This window comes from Peromyscus eremicus, chromosome 7 (genome assembly GCF_949786415.1).
Source record: "Peromyscus eremicus chromosome 7, PerEre_H2_v1, whole genome shotgun sequence".
Lineage (NCBI taxonomy): Eukaryota > Metazoa > Chordata > Mammalia > Rodentia > Cricetidae > Peromyscus > Peromyscus eremicus.
The window spans coordinates 81,729,938-81,749,306 of record NC_081422.1 but is presented as its reverse complement, the minus strand read 5'-3'; the positions used below and the strand labels follow the sequence as shown (position 1 = coordinate 81,749,306).

The 19,369-nt window shown below is 41.5% G+C and overlaps 1 long non-coding RNA gene across 1 annotated transcript; it reads left to right on the top strand.

The window, feature by feature from the left end:
• The first annotated feature begins 13,807 nt into the window (after positions 1–13,807).
• Positions 13,808–18,955, top strand: LOC131914459 (uncharacterized). The gene is made up of 3 exons (XR_009380143.1): positions 13,808–13,888; positions 18,170–18,343; positions 18,809–18,955. It is a non-coding gene; the product is annotated as an uncharacterized LOC131914459 (long non-coding RNA).
• The last annotated feature ends 414 nt before the right edge of the window (positions 18,956–19,369 follow it).

The following is a 19,369-nucleotide window of genomic DNA, read 5'->3' as shown; positions in this document are numbered from 1 at the left end:
CTGCATTCTCTGAAGCTCCTCCCTGGGATGCAGCTCTAGGGCCACGGAATTTTCCTGCTCCCCTGAGTCCAGGCAGCACCCCTCCCTGCTCTGTGCCCATTCTGTGTTGTGCAGTGAATAGATCCACAAAAAGTGTTCGTTCCCCAAATTACATTATTTTGTGCTTGGGTTTATTCATCTCTGGATCCTCAGAATGTATCACGGTTTGGGGTTTGTACTTTTCAACACAAGATTAATGAATGAATGAGCACACAACCATGCATTATACTTTTATGCAAGCATGCTCTTTAGGATTTCCAGATCAAAATGTTCATACAAGATTTAAAAAGTTTGTTTCATGCTTTTGCTGTACAGCAAATGTGAGCATGTATGTGCATTACTTGGATGCGGTCCACATGGCAGGGTGAACTTCACTAATACCTGCAATAAGTTTGGTCTTATTTTTCTATCACTGGACTACACACACACACACACACACACACACACACACAGAGAGAGAGAGAGAGAGAGAGAGAGAGAGAGAGAGAGAGAGAGAGAGAGAGAGAGGGAGACAGATATACAAAGACACAGAAACAGACACACAGACTCATATTCATACAGAAAGACACACAGACATATACACAGAGGCATACACACACAGGGAAACACACACGCACACACATATATACACACAGAAAGAGACAGAGGAGGCAGATACACAGAGATATATAGAGATAGACACACAGATTCACATACATATAGAAAGTCACACAGACATACACACACACAGAGGCACACAAACAGGGAAACACACACACACACACACACACACACACACATCTGGAAATGCATCCCATCCCTTCTCCAATGTGAAATGGTAAGGATGAGAGATGAAGCACAACAATGTGGAGACCAAGGTCTCTATATTTTCTGTGCACTCATCTAGCCAACTCAAAGTGAGGTTTGTAATTTTAAATGCCTCATCAATAAATCTCCTTTGGTTTCCTTGGATCTTTGGGGGGCAGTTGTGTGGTTTGGGGTATTGACATAAAAGCTGCAATGTTGGAGGTAGACCCTAAGCTGGATAAACATGAAGGACCCTCAGGGTTCTGGGGCATGTGGAGACCCTCTGGTTGGAAATGAACTGGCATGTCTAAGATTCCTGCTGGTGTGGAGTAGGGACCAAGTAATGACCCGGCTTGTGAAATCAGCCCTCTGGGGCTGGCATGGGGTCATAAACCAAGCCAATTAAATTCTTAGAGGAAAATATAATTGTGCAAACTTCAAATGTTGAGTCGAAGTGTTCAACAGTAAGCTGTTCTTTTAACTGCCAGCACAGGCTGAACCCACTACCTCTTCCTGTTCTGCTAGTAACTAGCAACCCACCAAGCTTGGGTTTCTGGGTACAGTAGGGACACAGTCCTTTCCACACAGCTTTAATGTCCTAATGGGCAGAACTGAAGCATGGGCGATAATATAAAAACTATTTGGGGCTTAGAGTAGATTCTGGAGTAGGTAATGATTTTTTGGCTATGGAAATGGGTGAGTATATTTTTCATGTGAGAACTAAATGACTTTTGGTTGGGCCAGAGGGTAGATCATTATGTGACAGACTGTGTACTCCCAAGTCTCATATGTTGAGGACCTAATCCCTAATCCCTGGTGCCTTGGAATGTGACTATATTTGGAGATTGGCCAATTAAAGATGTAATTGAGGAAAAATGAGGTCATATGGTGGCTTCCAATCAGATATAAATGGTGTCTTTATAGAGAAAGGAGACCAGAGCACCCCTTTGTACACGTACAGAGGAAAGACCATGTGAGATCAGAGCAAGGAGGTGAGCATCTGCAAGCTAAGGAACATGCTCTCACAGGAAGCCAGCCCACTCACCCCTGTTCTTGCATCCACAGCTGGTAGAACTATAAGAAATAAGTTTCTGTGTGTAAGGCACCCAATTGGTGAGTATTTGTTATCACAGCCTTAAGACACTAACATACTCACTTAGTCCAAGAAGATTTAATTAATGGGTAACGTGGAGGAGAGGATTCAAGAAAAAAAAAATGTGAGTAAGAGAGTGAATTATATAGATTAAGGAAAAACATCATAGTAAAATTGAATGCTGTAAAGAGCTATAAATAATACACAAATTTCCATGAAAAGGTTCAGGGTCTCTTCACTAGGCTGTGCAAAATGGACTCTGAGGCTCAGACTGGATTAGTGACGTGGGAAAGGGCTGGACAGAACCCAGGGCACAGCACCTGACTAAGGTTGGTTTCCACCCTTGGGGTTGCCAAAGATGAAAGAGCTAAGGGGAGGGGCCCTCAGACTTCACTGGGGTCAGATTTCAGTCTTCCCATTCTCTCCTTAGCTCCACCACAGCTCTGTAGTTAGGGCATTTGAACCTTCGCTAGACTCTAAATTCCTGCTTTTCCTTTAGCTAAATAATCTCTCTACACAAACATGGTGGCTTCTGGCAGAATCCTTGTAAATCCCCTGTTCTGCGCAGTGGTTACTCTACTTATCAGTCAAAAGCATTTTTTTTAGACTGCTGTAACTGGTCTCTCTTGGCCCTGTCAGCTGCAGGTAAGAGAGCCAACTGTGGTGGCTGGTGCCCCAAGTGCAAGCAAAGGCTCCTGGGTGCTTACACAGAAGACTCAGGAATTTGGGAGAAACTGTTCAGTTCCAGAATTCAGTGGGTCTCAGGTTGGGATGCCAGGGCTGAGATCACGTGTGTGACCTTTTTTCCATTTTCACAGCACAGCCTCCCCTCTCACTCAAGACAAAAACTCATAAAAGCGCGCCAGGGAAATATGATTTTTTTTCACACTTCACAAAGCTGTCAAAAAGCCTACGATCACCAGTTTTGCTTTTAACTTGCAAAAACCTTTCACACAGCTCCAGCCCAGCTCCGAATCTGGTGGCCAAACAGTTGCATTTCCTTCCACAGGAAACAGTAGATCTGTTGTTGGAGAAGATGGCGTGGACTTCAGACGGAGTTCTGCAGGGTGTTGCTCATGTTCAGAAGAGCAAGAGGCCCTGGCTTCTGCAGGGATGACCTTCATGCCAGAGCTGGGGGTTAAAAAGCACAGAAGCACATTTTGAATTTCCACGTGGGAATGTCTGTGTGTGTTGACTGACATAATCATCTTGCCTCTTGAATCTAAGCTACATTTTCACCTGTATGGTGTAAATGGGACAGCTAGCAAACAATTCAGTAACAAGTTTGGGAACGTAGGCTGTTAGGTCTGATCTCAATATCTTTGAGGCTTTTACACATAATTCTCAGTCCTCACTGCTTGTCCTGGGTCTTTATAGACCTTCCTTTTTGTAGCCTTCTCTATGCCAACTCTAAGAATGCTGAATTAATTGCATCTCCCCATGGTCTTTTCCCCTTCTCTGTTGAAAATCACCATCAGTGATTTGTAAAATGTGGTGCCTGGGCTAGCAAGTGTAACAGCACCCGAGGACTTACTAGAAAGACAGATCTTCTGGCTTAACCCTGTTCTGTCTGAAACAGTGAGTTAGTATACTAACTGTGACTTGGTTTTCTGAGCTTGGACCTGCTCCGTAGGAAGGTTTCAGTGTTATTGTTCAGCTTTTATGAGCGACAGAATGGAGCTCAGAGAAGGGCACTGAAGAGAGTGTCATTGGCTGCCTGGCCAAGTGCTGGTCAAGCCCTCCTTGTGCTTATTGCTCAATCCAGCGAGACAAACTCTTACACCTCATTTTTCTCCATTCCCAAACTCCAATAAGGCTTAGGAGTCGTTGCAGAAGATGGGCAGAGCCACAGATGGTGGCTGACTAAAAGGAAGCAGTGTTTCCCAGACACATTAGGGACCTGCACAATGAACTCACAGCAGTTGTGACACCTTGCCAGAACTGTGCATGCTTAGCCAGACAAAATCCAAGCATGGAGAGGGGAGGTGGCAGCTTAGACAGTGTTTGAAGAAAACTAAGGCCTTAAAGCTTTGAGTCCCAGTTCCACTTACCTAGAAGCTGTGACCTTGGGGCAGTTACTTAACTTCTCTGAACCTCAGAATCAACAAATGCATCATGAAGGTAATACTATCTACCTTATGGGCTTATTGTGAAGACTGTAGATAGAAAAGGCTTAGTGCAAAGCTCAGTGACAAGGTAGTAAATTATTACCTACATGATGGGATTGTTGAAAAAAGGCAAAGATAACAAAGATCAAACTTCTAGCATGCCATGTGCTCTTAAGAAGAGACAGTCAGCCAGGCAGTGGTGGCACACTTTTAATCCCAGCACTAGGGAGGCAGAGGCAGGCAGATTCCTGAGTTGGAGGCCAGCTTGGTCTGTAGATAGAGTTCCAGGATAGCCAGGGCTACACACAGAAACCCTGTCCCAAAAACCAAAATGGAAGGAAGGAAGGGAGGAAGGAAGGGAGGAAGGAAGGAAGGAAGGAAGGAAGGAAGGAAGGAAGGAAGGAAGGAAGGAAGGAAGGAAGGGAGAAATGGCAGCTTATTTTGTTGGTAAGTGCATTTCATTCAGTGTTGTTGGCTGTGATGCCATCTTCCAAGCAAGTCAATTGGATGGTGGCTGGGAGAGCTACAAGTAGAAGAAAGAGGTAAGCAGAAATGGTCATGGACAACTCAGTTTCCCATACTTGAGTACACTTAGAGCAGCTCAGTGAGTATGGAGACACACTAAGAGCTTCACTGTTTGGGCCTTCCTTAGTCCTTTGGTCTCTCTCTCTCTCTCTCTCTCTCTCTCTCTCTCTCTCTCTCTCTCTCTCTCTCTCACACACACACACACACACATACATTCTCTCTCTCTCTCTCTCTCTCTCTCTCTCTCTCTCTCTCTCTCTCTGTGTGTGTGTGTGTGTGTGTGTGTGTGTGTGTGTATGTGTGTCTGTCTGTCTGTCTGTCTGTCTTTCTCCCCTCTTCTCTCCTTGATCTCCTGACCTTCCTGCCACCACCTCCCCAGTGATGAGATCACAGGTAAGATCCACCAGAGCTGGCTTTTAACTCTTTTTGAAAGGATGAATTTGGGGGAAAGTGTAGCTTAGTAACTAAAGGATGTGACATGTAGGTGACATTTCACAGAGGGTGTTTGCAGATTTTACTAGAAAGGTCACAAGCAAAATACAATGGGGCCTAAACTGAATTTGTTCTCTCCACTGTGTTGCAATCAAACTTGGTGTTTGTTGAATGCACTCATTTTCCTGACCATGGACTGCAGTCCTAGATGGTCCAGGAAAACTTTGGCAAGCCTACACCATCCACTTTTGTCCAAGTACAGACTCACAACCTAACATCGGCCCATGTCTTAGTTGGGGTTTCTATTGCTGTGAAGAGACACCATGACCACAGCAACTCTTATAAAGGAAAACATTTAATTGAGGTGATGGCTTACAGTTTCTGAGGCTTAATCCATTATCATTGTGGTGGGACATGGCAGCAAGCAGGCAGCCATGGTGCTGAAAAAGGAGCTGAGAGTTCTACATCTTGCAGGTAACAGGAAGTGAACTGAGACACTGAACAGTATCTTGAGCATATATGAGACCTCAAAGCCTCAACAGTGACACACTTCCTCCAATAAGGCCATACTCCAACAAAGCCACACCTCCTAGTAGTGCCACCCTTTGGGGGCCATTTCTTTCAAACCACCACAGTTTTGTTTTTGTTTTTGATAAAATCTTAGCAAGGTTTAATCCAAGTCAAATACACAGAATGAAGAAATAGCTTTGAATCAAAAATCTTCACTGAAAAATAACTGTATTTGTTACAGAGGCAACTTACTCCCTAGATTTTTGAGAAAAATACGTTAATAAAACTAGGGTATTTAGGCTTGTGGGTTTCCCTTCTAAAGGAAGAAGAAGAATGTGCAAAGTCCTTTTGAATCACCAGAGAGACAACTTGGAATTTACAAAATTGGTTATTACTAAACCTCCCAAGGAAGGAACTTTCCACATACTCTAATCATCTGATCATTCTGAGCAGTAAGCTGATGAAGTGAGGCAAGGGTTGAGTGGGTCTGCTTCCCCATGCTCTCTACAGGTATCCAGATGCCCCTGCTCTCCACAGACCAACAGCCGGGTTTTACAGTGTGGGGCAGGAGTGTCTGCATCTGTCTCTGTTACTGTGGAAAGACTCCTGTGCTATCTAGAGCTAACACGTGACAATGCTGTTTGTAGCAGCTTCCTGCCAAGTCATGCTATAGTCTTCAGACTGGCAGGAGCATGTCTTTTCAACAGCCCAGTGACTTGGAAGAACCTGAACAGAGGAGGAGGCGACCCTGTCCTGGATGTTCTCTTGAGCCCCTGGTTCCTTTTCTCTAGTTCTGGGTTTCACCTCAGCGGTTACAGACTTTGCTCAGATTTGGCTGCATGTGTGTTTATACATTTTTTTTTTAATTCTTTTAACATTTATCGATTCTTTGTGGATTTCACACCATGCATTCTGACCCCACTTATCTCCTAGTCCCCTCGTATCTCCCTCTACCATTGCAACCTCCCCACATCCCCCACCAAAATAAAAATTTAAAAGAAAACCACAAAACTGAACCAAATAAACAAACAAAAAAAGGGAGGGGGTGGGAAAAGAACCTTGTCGTGGAAGCTGTAGTGTGGCCTAGTGAGTCGCACAGTTTACTATTTAGTCCATTCATCTTTACTTGTAAGTGTTCATTGCTATGAGTCGTTGGTCTGGTTTGAGGCCTCTGGCTTCTGCTACACCATTGATAACGGGCTCTCACTGCGAATCCTCTTGGATATCCTGTTGTTGTCCTGTGTGGTGGAGATCCTGCAGTTTTGGATCTGTAGATTCATCCATTTCACATGCTCCAACAGTTCATGGAGAGGTGGATGTTGGCATGGGCCAACTCATAGCCCTGTTTCTGGGCCTGGGTGGTAGCTGAGTTGGTCAGCCTGCCAGCTTTCCCTCTCTTCTACAGCCAAGTATATTCCCTGTCACACTGCATCTTACTTGCCTGATCCCCACCCTACCTGAAGTAGGCAGCTATGTGTGGCTCAGGAGACTTGGCTTTTCCAGTAAACAGAAATCTAATTAGCAATTGTGTTTCACAGTCTTTCCTGTTTCAGGATGCTTAAGGGTCACTTCCTTTGAAGAACACTACATATGTATACACATACTCATTGTACACGCTGTGGAATATAAGTAACTACCATCTAAAGTACAGTTTCTCCTTCATTGTTTTGTATTCCTATATTGTGCTTTATGTGACAAAAAACTCTCCCTATTAACTGTTATGGAATGTTTACTACTTTACCTGCTTTAAAGATGAAAAATCCCATTTATTTGTCTTCACATAGTTGTGCTAAAGCATAAAACAAACCAGAAGCACTGTGTTTTCTTAAAGCTAATCTAACCTTTTGAAATAGTTTTAATCATTATGTTTATTTACTTACTTTTTGTACAGGCATGTGAATGTGTGTGCACACCACACACACACACACACACACACACACACACACACACACACACGGAGGTTAGAGAAGTCTATTCTCTCTCTCCTCCACCTGGTTTCAGGGCTCAAACCCAGATCATCAGGCCTAGGGACCAGTACTTTTATCCACTGAGCCATCTTGCTGGCTTCCCTTTTAAAGTTCTTACTCTAATATGAACTTGAACTTGGATCAAACAAGTGCAAACAAGGTTAAGGTGTCACTTCTGAAATGCTATGTATTTTATTCACAGACCCACGAACACTTGGTAAAATTTCTATTGGGCTATATTCACTAATGCCACTCTAGGCCCTCTGAAGAAACTCCACTTCTCACCCTACAGGTTCTGGGGATAACAATAAAGATGTAGTTGTAGAACACCTTTGAAGACCTTATGTTCCAGATACATTAGATATGATGTGTGTTAGATAGTCCCATAGCTTCACCCGAGATGTCTGTTGTACATCTGAGAAACACCGGATGCTGAGTATTTCCCCAATGCACACCACTGCCAGTGGTCAGGGAAGAGAGGAGGCAGCCTTGCTCTGGAGCTTGCATTCCCAGCCTTCCTCTCTACGGCCTACCTAACCTCAGCTTGGGCTTTCAGCAGGAGCATGCAGCAAACAAGGGAGGAGCCGAGCAGCTGTATCTGGTTTCACTCCTCCCCTGAAACCCCAGTAAAAACAACAGTAAAGGGATTTCTTTTAAAGACACATTCGGAAAGCGGGGAGTGGAATACGAGATGGTAACAATCAAGCTGAGGAAGCTGGACACAGGACGTGGGAGTTGAGACTAACTGAGCATGAATGCACATGGAGAACCTCCCTGTGACTAATGAAAACCCTGGGACTGGCCTTGCCTCCATGGCTGGTGATACTGGCTGGGCTGGGAGCAAGGGAAGGAAGAGTAGAACCCATTGAGAAACTGATTCTAGATCCACCTGGAAGTTTTCTCCAAACTCCTGTTTTCCTCAACATTGAAGAGTTCTTTCTGTAGATGAAAGAATCATTAAGATCATCCAAACCCAGAGTTTTAAATGACAGCTTCAATTCCTTTAATAAATGCTGTTTCACACTCATGAGAATGGTTAAAATGTAAGGCTGACAGAGCCAAGTGTTAGTGGAATACTAAAAAGACCAGAGCTCTTGTATTATGCTTGTAGACCTATAAAATAGTCACACTGCTTTTGGAGAACTGTTGGGGAGTTTTCTGGAAATTTAGACTTACATTCACCCTATTGTCAATCAATTTCACTCCCAGGTATTTACATGAAAAGATGAAAGTGCGTGTCCATGAACAGATTACAGAAGAGTGCTTTTGTCAACTGTATTTGGACTTGCCAAAAGTGGGAAATCACCAGAATTTCCATCAACAGGAGAACAACAGACACGCTGTGACCCTAGAGGAAGACCCAATGATAAGAAGGCATGAATTACCAGTGCTCGTGATTATCTGATGGCTCTAAACACTGTGTTGAGCTACGGGTGCCAGGCAGAGCAGTGCGCTCTGTGTGGTTGCTTTTTTGTTTTATTTTTTGTTTGTTTTTTTGAGATAGGGTTTCTCTGTGTAGCTTTGGAGCCTTTCCTGGAACTCACTTTGTAGCCCAGGCTGGCCTCGAACTCACAGAGATCCACCTGCCTCTGCCTCCCAAGTGCTGGGATTAAAGGCATGCGCCACCGCCACCCAACTCCCTATGTGGTTGCTTTTAACCTGAAGCCCAAGGAGCAAGCAAAGCTACTCTAGGGATAGAGTCAGACAATGGCTGTCTCTAATGATAGAAGAAGGTGGCCAGGAAGGAGTGTGCAGGGATCTGCTTGGGTGATAGAAATGTTGAATATCTCGTTAAAGGTAGTGTTTTCGTAAGTATGCAAATGTGCCCAAGCTCATCAGCTGAAATGCCAGTGATTGGTGCTTTGTGTTGTATACAAGTGTATATATATTCAATGGTTTTAAAATGCTGTGTGATGCTTAATATTAACTTGACAGGTTCTAGAATTCTCTAGGAGAGAAGTTTCTCAGTATGTCTGTGAGGGAGCTTCTAGATGGGGCATGATGGCCCACCCTAATTGTGGGCAGCATCACTCTGTGGGCTGGAGCCTCAGACTGAACGAAAAGAAGGAAGTGAGCCACACACCAGGATTTGTTATTCTCTACTTCCCAACTCTGAATGTAATGTGACCAGCTGCCTCATATGCTTACTATCATACCTTCTGTACCATGATGGACTGCACCCTTCAACTGTGAGCCAAAAGAAACCCTTCCTTCATTCCTTCTTTGACTTTGCTCAGGCCTTCTGCTACAGCAAAAAAAAGTAACTGATTCATACTGGTAGCAAAATAATACATGCATCTAGAGATTTTACCTAAAATAATAAAAAATTGTTATACTTTAGAAACTTCCCAGGAGCTTTATGCAAACCAATTAATTCAGTCTTTGTGTTTCCTTGAGTTGACATTTGTAATACACCAAATTTACAGCCAAGGAAATGAGGCCATAAAGTAAGAAACGTGCCCAATGTTGCTCAGTTAGTCAGATGCAGAGCTGGGATTTGAACCCAGGAACACATCTTCAGATTTTATAAACTATGCTACTGCACTGTGTGGCCCCTTGATGGCTGAGAAGTTGGAAAGGTAGTAAAAGAAAATAAGGCTGAAAATACAGACACCCAAATAATGAACCTGACAATGGAGCTCCTTCTGGCAAGTTTTGCTGGAGTAGAATTTGGACAGCTCTTAGGGACTGGGCTCTTGACAGCTGTGACTGAGACAAAGGGGCAGGCATGTTATTTCTCTCCTTCTTCTTTGATAGCAGATGCCCTTATTTGTTCAGGGTGAGGAGAAGCCTGGCTAATATCTCCTCAAGTGCCCTCACAATGATAAGTTAAATGACACACTCCAACTTAAAAGAAAATATAAGCATAAGCTTGCCACTGTTTTAGTAGAGTTTAGGCTCTATGGACACAATTTTCCTGTCTGGGACTTCAACATGAGGCTGAATGTAAAGTAACCATATTTCAAGCAAGAGGTTGAAAATTAAACGCTAAGAATGTAAGAGCAAAATTAAGAAGCTTAGGTCCTTGCTGCCCTGGGAGCTCCTACCTTAGCCCAGGATGGCTTATCACAGGGATTCTTGGAACGTGAGAATCAGAGAGCTCTTTGGTAAAACCACTGCATTTGGGGTTCCAGTTAAAGTAGACGAAGGACATACTTGACTTCTCTTCCATCCAGGTAGTAATAAAGCTGTGAACAGGCAGCGGATAACTGACCACCTCTGCAAGTCAGCTGAATATGTGTTCGTGATACTTCTCTGACATAGAGTTTGTAATGAAGAGGCACTTGTTTGCACTAGTTTCAATAAGTTACAAAAAGAGTTTTCTGTTAACATTTTATGCCTGAAATAATAGGACAAACCACGAGCTAACCTCACCTCCCCAACTCCACAGCTTCCAAAGAGAGCTTCTTCCCATATACTCACACTTATATGCCTTTTCTGTTCTGTTCTCTCATTGGCTCTCTTAGCCCAGCTACATCACTTCCTCTTCCTACACAGCTCTGTCACTTTCTGTTTGTCTGCACAGACTTCCAGACCTCTATGGTTGGTACTGGGATTAAAGCTGTGTGTCACCACACTTGGCTCTGTTCCCTAGTGTGGCCCTGAACACATAGAGATCCTGCCTGCTAAGTGATTAAGGGCATGTGCTACTGCTGCCTGACTTCTTTGTTCACTTACAATGGCTAGCCTTTTCCCTCTGATCTCCAGGCAAGCTTTATTTATTAAAACACAAATAAAATATCACCACATTTCAGCACAAATAAAATATCACCACATTTCCCCTTTTTTGTCTAATAAAAATAAAAAAACTAAATAGAAGTTATAACTAATGTAAGAAAATTATATTCAATAAGTACAATAACTATATATAATATAAACAAGCAATAAATAACAACTAGATAGTTATAATTTTCCTTGGTTACAATAAAAGATAAATTAGATATGAAACTTTAGATTCACAAATAGAGGATAGATGATAGAATATTTTCTTTAATTTTACCAAATACAAATGGACTAGATATTATAACTGCAATTCTTGCTTGATAACTATTCTATTTATGTAATTTTACTAGGTTAAAGTTAAAACCTTCCTTTTTGTTTAGTCAGAAAAGAGTAAGTGCTGTGGGATGTCATTCTGTATGCTGTGAATATGTGTTGCTCTGATTGGTTAATAAATAAAACGCTGATTGGCCAGTAGCCAGGCAGGAAGTATAGGTGGGGTGAGCAGATGAGGAGAATTCTGGGAAGAGGAAGGGCTGATTCAGGAATCACCAGCCAGACACAGAGGAAGCAAGATGACAAGGCAGAACTGAGAAAAGGTACCAAGCCATGTGGCTAAACATAAATAGGAATTGTGGGTTAATTTAAGTGAAAGAGCTAGTCAGTAATAAGCCTGAGCTAATGGCCAGTCAGTGTCTCATTTATCAACCAATCAGAGCAACACATATTCACACTACACAGAATGATATCCCACAGCACTCTGTCTCATAAAAAACAAAACAAAACAAAAATCAAAGAAAAAGAGAAATATTTAACAACATCAATGCCTTAATGTGAATATTTTCTAAAAATTAATCAGAATGATGAAGCAACAATATAAGGCAGCAAGCCAGGGTTTGCAATTTACAGTCAGACACCAAGTCTTCCTAGCATTTCTCATGAGCCAGACTTCCAGCTGTTGCCTAGGACATGGCCAAAAGCTGACAGAAATTTAAAGTTGATGAAAACCATAAATTTTATCTTCAAAACTGGAAAGAAAATTTAAAAACATTATCATCTGATGCACTAAATCTCTTAATGGTCTGGAAATTTTTTGTTATTGTCTAAAGATGAAATTTAGAGACTTGGTAGATACAATATTAAGCTTTGTGCAGAAAGGATGCTGCAAGGAAAATGGTTTCTTGTAATCAAGCCATTAATCAAAGAATTGTGGCTTCCTAATTATGGTGGTTTAAATAAGAATGGTCTCCATAGGCTCATATATTTGAATGCTTAGTCACCAGGGAGTGGCACTTTTTGAAGGATTAGAAGGATCAGGAGGTGTGGCTTTCTTGGAGTAGGTGTGGACTTGGAGGAAGTGTGTCACTGAGAGGTGGACTTTGAGGTTTCAAAAGCTCAAGCCAGGCCCAGTGTCTTTCTTTTCCTCTCCGGACCTGTAGATCAGGATGTAGCTTTCAGCTACTGCTCCAGAGCCATGCTCCCTACCACGATGATAATGGATTAAACCTCTAAAACTGTAAGCAAGCCCCCAATTAAATACTTTCTTTTATAAGAGTTGCCTTGAGGAATGGGATATGTGAGCTGGAACAGAGACAGAATGGGAGAGCAAGGAAACAGATACCATGGTAGATGGAGACATCATGGAAATAGGGAGAAACAGGGTGCTAGGGAAGTTCCCAGGAATCCACAAGGAATACTCCACCTTAGACTACTAGCAATAGTAGAGAGAGTGTCTGAACTGGCCTACTCTGGTAATCAGATTGGTGAATACCCTAACTGTCATCACAGGGCCTTCATCCAGTAACTGAGATATAGAGGTTCATGGCTAGGCACCAGCCTGAGCTCCAGATGTCCAGTCGATGAGAGAGAAGGGTAATTCTATGAGCAAGGGACATCAAAATCGTGATGGGGAAACATACAGAGACGACCAGGCCAAACTGGTAGGAACTCAAAATCTGTGGACCAATAGCTGTAGAGCCCCCATGGGACTGGACTAGGCCCTCTGTATATGTGAGACAGTTGTTTAGCTTGAAGTGTTTGGGGGGGGGCAGCAGTGGGATCGGGATCTGTTCCTGGTCCATAAACGGGCTTTTTTGAGCCCAGTTCCTATGGTGGGACACCTTGTGCAGCCTTGGTGCAGGGGAGGGGCTTGGACAAAAAAAAATTAGAGTTGCCTTGGTTATGGTGTCTCTTCACAGCAGTAGAATAGTAACCGAAACACTAATGTACCTAGGACAACATAAATATTTTTTTCCTATGATTCAGTTTAGGGTAGTTAGAACATTTCTATCTGCAATGAAACATGAGAAAGGTTTACACAAGGATATAAAAGGCTACATTACAGAGTCCAATGAACAATTTGTATTTCCTTATTTTCAAAAAGCAGAAGTGAAAACTGATCCTCAGCTAGCAATATTGAGAATTTGAGACTGAAGCAATGATATAGAAATAAAGTTTGTGTTAGCTTTTGGTTTCTGGGTCACTTTGAACCATTTTGTCCTATCATTTCTGGACGAAGCATTTGAAACCATGTGTATACATTGTCTGGACAAGCAGGAAGAAGAGGGCGTTGGCACTGGCTAGCTACAGTGCTGGAAAGTCACGGGGCAGTTTGGCCAACTGAACCTGTGGAACAGAGCCAGCAAAGCAGAGCCATCAGGCTTTGCGGGGAGTTTCCAAACAGTCAAGTGTCTTTCAGTGGGCTGAAAGTGAGTATCTGCTTTTGTTACTTTGTACCAAACAATCAAGTGTCTTTCAGTGGGCTGAAAGTGAGTATCTGCTTTTGTTACTTTGTACCAAACAATCAAGTGTCTTTCAGTGGGCTGAAAGTGGGTATCTGCTTTTGTTACTTTGTACCAAACAATCAAGTGTCTTTCAGTGGGCTGAAAGTGGGTATCTGCTTTTGTTACTTTGTACCTTCAATCTTCCGCCTTACTTAATGCTTTGTAGAGTTGTTGAAACACTCACTGCTCTCAGTGTTAACAGCCCCACTCCTGTTGAAAAAGTAGTTGGCAATGTTCTCATTAGTAAAGCAGGAATGGACTCAAAGGTGTCTGCATTGAGCCTGGAGCCAAGGCCACACTCCCAGTCAAAGCACAGCCTGTGTAGCCAAGGAGCTTGGGAACTTGCTTACTGCTATTGTGGCTACGATTGACTTTTAGGCTCTGGCTAAAAATTAGACCATGAAATAATAGTTGAGACTCAAGACAGAAGAGAGAACCCATGTACCTGAAAATATAGAATGGAACTAAATAAATGTGGCTAAAAAAAAATCTTAAAATGAGGAAAACAAATCAGCAAAATAATGAAGTGTAAAATAAATATCCCAAATAACATTTCTTGTATGATCAGTAACTAGCTAGAAAGTGCTACCCACAATGAACTAAGACTTGCAAAGGCCAGGACAATCTAACAAAAATGAGGCTTTTATGAAAGAAACCATAAAAATAATTTGAAAGATAGGAGATGTTTCTGAATAAGGAGACTCAGCATTAAAAATGAATTCCTATTTGCCAATCAAAATTTAAAACCTTTTTAGCTTAACAAAATGATTCTAACATTGAGCTAGGTAATAAAAATAGAGATGAGAATGGCTTATAAACCCTTGAACAAAGGGAATATTGAAGTCAGACTCACACTACCATATAGTAAAATATAATATAGGACCCTGGTGATTAAAGCCACATGGTATTGGCAAAGAATTGACAGATCAATGAAACACAGTGGATAACTTTGAAACAGACTCCAGTATGTAGAAAAACATATAATAAAGGAAATGTCATAAACCAATGGGGAGGGCTTTTTCTTCCAACAAATAAGATTGAGAGCTCTAATAAACTTCAGAGAAAAGCACAATTCTCGGAGAAGAAGAAACATGACTAGTGAATAAGCACGTGTGAAGATGCCAGGCCTTGCTGGGAAGTGAGAAAATCCAGTTCGAGGCCACACAGATTTGTCTCTTAACGCCACTAGACTGGCCAACATTAGCAAACCTGGATTCTGGAAGAAACATGGATGAAGCCAAAACTTTACATTTTGCCGGTTTATGTGCCCATTCCTCCACTCATGTTGAAATTTTCACTATCCTTTAAACTTGAAGACTCATATTCTATACAACATAATACCTTCAGTCCTCAAAATAGATGTCGTAGGAATTCTTCATGGGCACTAGATTTATGTAAAATGTTCTTAGCAACATGGTTGATACTAGTGAAACAATAAGCAATCAAAATATTCATTGACAATAAAGTAAAAAGCAAAATATGCCATATTTACAAAATGAAATTGTATATACTGTTGAAACTAAATGGGCAAAATCACAAATGATAAGTGAAAAGAAAACTGTTGAGGAAAAAAAACCCACAAACTACCAGATTTTGTATGGTAATATTCTTATAAAGCTCTAAGATCAGTGATAGTAAATACGTTTAGATGAGATCATGTGTGACAGAACTTGTGTGTGTGTGTTTATATGGTGTGGTGCATGCTTACTCATGTTTACATGTATGCCAATGCACATATGTGTAGGTGCATGGGTATATTCATTTATGTGGAAGCCAGTGGTTGAGTGCCTTCCTTGATCTCTCTCTACTTTATTTACTGAGGCAGGGTCTCTTACTGTACCCAGAGCTCATAGATTTAACAGTCTAGCGAACCAGCTTGCTCTGGAGCATCCTCTTTCTCCTACTTCAATTCGTTGGAATTACAAAAGTTTACCATGCTTGCCCAGTACTGCTTAAGATTCAAATTCTAGTCTTTGTGGTTACATCATAAACACTTTATCCACTGAATCATTTTCCCAGCCCATATAGAACTAATTTTTAAGCATAGATTGATTGGAGCTGACACTTTTTTGTTCTGAGAAATGGCCTTACATATTGTTGGATATTCAGTCCCACCTTCCATTCTATCAGCAGCCTTGGTCTCTAAGCTTCCACCAAAAGTTCCAGACAGTATAGATGGAATGTCCTGAAAGGGATAAAACTGTCCAGAATGAGAATCCCTTGGAGAAGGCTGGAATCAAGAAGCAAGACAGGGAGAGGATAGAGGAAGAACAAGGAGAATCCAAGTTACTATAGCCCTCTAATTTCCAGTAGGATTTGTAGATTCATGCACAATACTTCTTATGACACTTTATTCTTTGCAACATATATATGCACACCAATTGGTTGTTCAGTGCTAAATGGCCAGCCCTGAAAACGTACATACAAGCAACACTATATGAACTGATTAGGTTATATTTAGGTATGTGTGTATGTGTTACATACATACGTACATATATGCAAGTGAAAATAAATAATGAAAAAAAGGTCTGTGAATTTGAAGGAGGCCAGGGAGTGGTATATGGGAGAGTTTGGAGAGAGGAAAGGGAAGGGAGAAATGTTGTAACTGTATTATAATCTCAAAAATAAAATAAAAGGGAAATATTTTAAAAAGTGTAAAACAAAAGAGAAATATACAAAACAAAAATACACACTAATACACAGTAATGATACTATATTAAAATGTCTCCAAGTTAGTACTACACTTCCTAAGATGTGAAAACTATTCATGATTGCTTTCTTCATCCTTGTTTTATTTAAAGCAAGCATGTGTCTCTTACACAGACCTATATTGTATTATAAAATCTGTACAAATAGGGTGAAATGCTTAGATACCACCTGATTATATGAAAATGTATAAAATAAGCTAGAATTACTTCAGAACCCAAAAAGGCTCATTCATTGTTTATTCATTTATACTTATCCATTACTTTCAAGGAATGGAATTTGATATAGGATAATAAAATATTCTTCTCTTCACTGTCTTATGCTTCTGAAAGTGTTTATTAATCTAACATGAATCCAGTTTCACTTTATAATGGATAGTAAAAAAAAAGGGGGGGGGCTTGAAATTATTTAAAGGTTTGTTAACTTTGTGACTGCTGGCTTGGTTAGCCCCAGGCCTGTGATAAACCCTGGCGTTTGTTTAATCTGTTGTCCCCCAGCAGCTGATGCACAGCATGCTCTGCTCTTTGTATTTCTAGTTTTTGTGAATGCTTTGATCAAAATCCGATGATGTCAAAAACAAAACAATAGGATCCGGGGCAGTGGCTGCTAAATGAATTCAAGAAGTTGTTTAAAGCATTGTCCCAGTCGAGAAAACGACTCCTTTCCTTCACACCAGATCCAAACGGTGCATGCGAAAGGAGAGAGAAATAGTGTAATTTTCGCTGTGCTTGTTGAGAACATGTCGCCACATCACAACTGATGAGTGTCCACTGTAAGCTGTGGAGTCCCAAGAGAGGAGCAGATCATCCTTACATGCTACAGTCCCCTGTTCTACCCCAGGAAGAAGATACTGATTTCTATCTGTTCAAGAGAAAAATTGCTAGCTATTTTTATGGCAAAAGCATATCCCACAGGTCACTATTTGACTGTTCTTAGTAGACAAAGCAACAGGACAGGCCACCGCTCCCACGGTCAGAAAAATAGTTGATACAGTAAAAAACCAGGGCCCTGCCCCTCAGATCACAAAAAGACAGATTTGGTGTTTTTCAACTATAGTCAGCTTTGCTACCTATTTCCCAGGAACAGATGATAAAGTCTGCAAATATTTTGGTTATTACCACTTGAATGATGGCCAGGGTGCTGCTAAATCTTCAGGGCACAGCCAGCCCTTCTTGCCCAAAGCCAGCTATCCAGTCCTCTGGCAGTGGTGCCAACATTGAGGAAGCTGGGTGTAAGAGAGTGCTGGGCAATGGCAGTGTCTCTCTGAAGCTCATTCTCCAGCCCACGTGTGCGTGTGGAGAATCTGTTTGGCTTTGAAATTCCAGTTGTGATTTGGCTTATTTATGTCACAGGTTTTAATAAACCTAGTGGTGCTGGCCTCTTTATTTATACTAAGCTAGCCTTCAGTGCATAAGACAACAGATCAATTTGGTATTACATTTAATTGTAGTCAAGTAAAATTCTCCTTGATCTAAGAAATACCTCTGAGTTTCTCTACAGTGAGTCTCCGTAGCTTTGTTCTGAGTCAGGGTGGACAAGTCTCTGTTTAGGAGGAGCTGACCCATATTGGTCATGTTGGAGATACTAAACCAGGAAGCTTCCCCAACTCTGGATAAGGAATTCTGATTATCAACAGGACAGGGAAACACAACAGAATGAAAGATTGTTTTCCAGGTAAATGAGGAGGCTGCTGGAAATTGGATGGTCCAGCAGAAATAGAAAGGAGATTGGGGATGCCTGTATCAATTTAATACCATAGATAACAGCCTGGTGCAATATGTTTAGAAGGAAATGCTTTCCTGTAATAAAATATAATAGAGAATAAGAATAATACATAGATAGCTCAAAATTATGTAGCAAATAAAATATTGTTCACAATATTCTTCATTTTATCCTTATTTATCATTAGATTGTAATACCTTTACCATTCTTGAGATAATGGTACTATGAGCTGACCTGCTGAGAATGTCACTATGTTAAAAGAACTTTCTTAAGTTTCACTGGAACTTAGAAAACAGCATTAAAAAATTCCTCCAATGAGAAATTAGTACTTATTTTCATGCAATGATAATGTATCTTTAAGTTTTTTTTCTTTTTTTATCTCCTTAACATTGACAACATGACTGATGAACTTGGTAGTCTGAGAAATCTCCAAGGCAATGACATCACCATGTGTAATTTGTCCCCTGTGTACTCAGAGAAGTCAAAGTCCTCATGGACACTTAAAGCATCAAGAGGCTGAACATGAAATGGGAAGATTCTCCAAAATAAACACGTTGAAACGTTCTTGTCTCTCAATCCAGATTCTTCTCCTGCAGTTTTAAAGTTGGGATTGGGTTGTCATAAACTCTGATTTTCATTTATAATTGCTCAATGATAAGAAAGAGAAGGAGAGAGAGAGAGACAGAGACAGAAGGAAAGAAAGAGAGAGAGAGAGAGGGAGGGAGGGAGGGAGGGAGGGAGGAAGGAAGGAAGGAAGGAAGGAAGGAAGGAAGGAAGGAAAGAAGGAAGGAAGGAAGAGGGACCGTGCTTGCATTGGGTACCTCCTTGTGGTTTCCCCGGGTGCCTGATGGAGTCTCTTACACGGTTTTTCTGTTGCCAGCAACTGAAGTACCTACTAATGCTCTCTGGCTCTGAAGGACTGTGCAACATTGGCTACATGTGTTTACCATTATCCGCAGAACTGTCAGATCCCTCCCT